We start from the raw sequence: 3,885 nt of genomic DNA, 5'->3' as shown, positions 1-3,885 counted from the left end.
CATTACCGCCACCGACTGGTATGGAGTGTGGTTCTTCATGGTTTAAAATCTTATTTACTATTACAACAATCAAATTCTATTTATTAATTTAGTGCTTTTGAAAAATCTAATTATAATTTGAATATGTTTGCTACCTAAACTTCTTTGCAAAGTATCTCTCAATATAAAATTTTCTTTAATACCTACAAATTCTCTCCTTAAAATTGTTCTTTCTTGTTCATATTTCTGACACTTCAATATTACATGTTCTATTGTTTCCTCCTCTCCACAATAATCACATTTTCCTGTATTATGTTTCTTTATCTTGAACAATGTAGAATTAAGTCCTGTATGTCCTAGTCTTAATCTTGTAATTCATCTTTCCTCTTTTCTACTCCTTCTTCCTGTTCTTACTTCTCCTACTATCTTGTTGATTCTGTAAAACCATCTTCCTTTCTTTTCTTCATCCCACCTTTTTTGCCACTCTTTCCTGATTCTCTGTTTAATTATATTTCTTGCCTCTGACCTACTAATATTTATTATAAAGCTAATGTTGTTTTGTGTTGCCTTCTTTGCTATCCTGTCCGCCTTCTCATTCCCTCCAACTCCTACATGTGCTGGTACCCATAAAAACACTAATATTAATCCCATTCTTTGTATTCTAAATAAAGTATGTTTTCAGCAACAGACTGTGTCAGCAGCTGTCTAAAAAAGCCATGAGCTCATTAGGTGGATGAGTTGCAGCTGAGAACAATGAAGTGCCAGAACCAGCCAGCAGAGATCTCACAGTGTGAACCATTGAGGTACAGTTTCTAAATTGTGAGGGTAATGCCTTTTTGCACTTTTGTTCAACAAGTACTGTTCTCTTACTAGGTGCATTTTTCCTTTGTTTCAGCAACTTGAAACATAAAAGTGATGTCATTGTTCAAAGGAAACAATCACTTAATAAATGAGTAAAATACAACTATGTACATTTTGTTTATTCAACTAAGAAAGGCATGGTCTGTTTCCTTGTTTGATATTTTATTATTTCTTCATTATTATTCTTTTTACTTTTACTGGCCTTTACTACAGCTAAAAACAGGGATCTAACTGGTCCTTCAAACAAAGAAATTGCCAAAAGACTAAATGAAGAAAACAAAAATGGGAGTGGCACGGGAGTGGGAGTCTTTCTAAATGGGAGCGGGATGGGAGTGGGAGTCAATTTACCAGGAGTGGGACGGGACAGGATTTTTTTTTTAATGCTGGCCTGGGATTGGGATGGGACAAGACATTTTTCTGTGGGAGCGGGATGGGACAGGAGAGAAAATACACTCCCGTGTCACCCTCTAGTCCGCATTACAGGTACAGGTGTTACGTCGATTCGCGTTTCCCCATCAGATACGGTTTCCCCAGCGTCTCCTTGCCGCTCACGCGGCAAAAAAGGCTAAAGATAAACTAATATATCATCATTTGAGAGAGAGAGAGAGAGAGAGAGAGAGAGAGACCATATAGGATCACAACAGTATAGATATCTGTAGTCTCTCTCTCTCTCTCTCTATACGTGTGTATATAAATATGTCGTTATATTTACATCTATCTATCTATCTATCTATCTATCTATCTATCTATCTATCTATCTATCTATCTATCTATCTATCTATCTATCTATCTATCTATCTATCTATCTATCTATCTATCTATCTATCTATCTATCTATCTATCTATCTATCTGTCTGTCTGTCTGTCTGTCTGTCTGTCTGTCTGTCTGTCTGTCTGTCTGTCTGTTGTGATGGAAATTCTTGCAGTAAGCATTCCACAGTGTATGACCTTTGGTTTACCTCACTCCAGTGAACATCTGTGTTAGAGGAGGAAGCTGTAAAAGCCATTATCAGAAGTTTAATGGTTAAGGGCATTTGTTAGGGTGATGCCTCTTGGAGAGTAGATGGTTGTTCCTAGGTAACCTAGTCACCTCTGAACCCGGGAAGGGTCTGGGGTCGTAAAACACAGACTCTTTGAAGTTGAGATAACACTGTCATGTTCTGGTATAAATACTGTGTGTAAATGTTGATCGGGGCTCTGTTTCACTGACTAACCTCAGTGTCAGGGTCTTCAAACGCTGAATGCCTTTGAATAAAACTTATAAGACAAAGTCCGGATTTTCTCTTGTTATGAGTCAACTTCTACCCACTTTGATAAGAAAATTCCACAACAATTTTAGCGTCACGAACAGGATCTAACGTGCCAGAGGAGACCGCAGGATGGGACACGGACGCCTGGCCAGCCTGAGAGTTGTCCTCAGTCCACCTCCATATTACGGTAGTGGAGTCCTCATGCCCGCCTGCGGCGTCTGGCTGATTAGATCCGAACAATTTGTCTTCAAATATATCTGGGTGAGAAGTTGCTCTGTATGATATAATGTATATTATTATTTTTATTACACATTAACCATCATCTCCTAACTAATTAATTAGGTTCCAGAGTTGCGAGAGGGAGGACATCAGCTGAGGGCCCGGTTACCCTGCAAAAGGAATTGCAGGGAGGTTCTTATTGGTAACAATAAGATAAAGCAAAACACAGGGTTTTGCGGGTGGTTTTTGGCAATTTTCTACACCTCATAAAGGAGAAAAGCCAGTGGGCAGACGTGCCGCTGAACGGGTAAAAAAAAAAAATGGTTCCGGAACCTTGAGGCATCAGGGGTGTCTCCTTCTTCAGACTCTGATTTATAAAATAATGAAAGGAAAAAGTGGGGATGATTGTATTAAATGTGCTTTAATTTGGAAGATAAGTTTGGTTTTTCACAGCGTGGAAGTTTGAGTGTAAATAAGTTAAATAGTTTAAAAAGTTTCAAGTAAAACAGTTGATGGAAAAATAAAAAAAAACAAGAAAAGATTAAAAAGCACAGAGTGCATCAATTAAGGGGTTAAAGAGTTAAAACTTTCCTGAAGGAAGTTTCGTTTGTCTTAAATATTGCGATCAGTCGGTAAAGAAGGTAAAATTGAAAAAGGACATTAGAGATGCGAAAAGAAAGTTGTTTTAGAAAGGAGTATAGTTCATGTTGTGGAAGGAAGTGACAGGCAGGGGGACAACTGACTGACTGACTGATAATATGTATTTGTACAAAAATTTGAACCTATACTAAACTTTTCTTCTGCCTCTCTCACACACAAATACACACATATATGGGATTTAAGTTCAACATCTGCGTTTTTGAGTCTGGATTTTAGAAACCTGCCCTTCTCCATGGCTACTCCGCCAGAGACGCTTCTCCAGCACGGCCTGAAAGAGAGAGATCTGCCTTCCTGCATGTTGAAAATCGCAGTGTGACTTTCTACAAGAAAAAAAAAAAAACGAAACTCAGAAGAAAATCCGGATTCTCTGAGATGGACAAAGATCCATGCTGTTTGCAAGAGCCAGAAGAGCGATACACTGGATTTATATTGAAAGCATCTTATGCGGGCAGAAGAGAAACCGGAGCAAAGTTTCTTCTTTCTCCCTCCTGGAGAAGTTAAAGTGGACAAAGAATGATTGAATGTCTCACCAACAGACCGGGGAAGGGCCTGGTTGTTTTTTGGACTGATAGAGGACCGTGTGCCTGATAGTCTGACTCTGGAGCGATTAAGAAACTGATGGGGGTAACGTACAAACACACACATTTGCATAAATCTTTTCCTATTTTCTGCAATGAAGAACGCTTATTAACCGCTGCTCATGTGACGCTTGCTTGACGTGGACAGATATAGCGGGTTAAAATATTATTTTAGGGTTAGAAAAGAATCTTTAAAAGGGTGATAACTTAACACATTTGATACTTTCTGGTTAATTCTTTCAGAGAAGCAAGTTCTCTTTCGTCGTGGAATATTCAGGGTCAATTATTCTAGTTATTAAAAGTTATTAAAAAGCAGAGGAAGTTACAACATCTCCAAA

This window comes from Girardinichthys multiradiatus, chromosome 11, assembly GCF_021462225.1.
Source record: "Girardinichthys multiradiatus isolate DD_20200921_A chromosome 11, DD_fGirMul_XY1, whole genome shotgun sequence".
Classification (NCBI taxonomy): domain Eukaryota; kingdom Metazoa; phylum Chordata; class Actinopteri; order Cyprinodontiformes; family Goodeidae; genus Girardinichthys; species Girardinichthys multiradiatus.
This window is presented reverse-complemented; position numbering follows the sequence as displayed.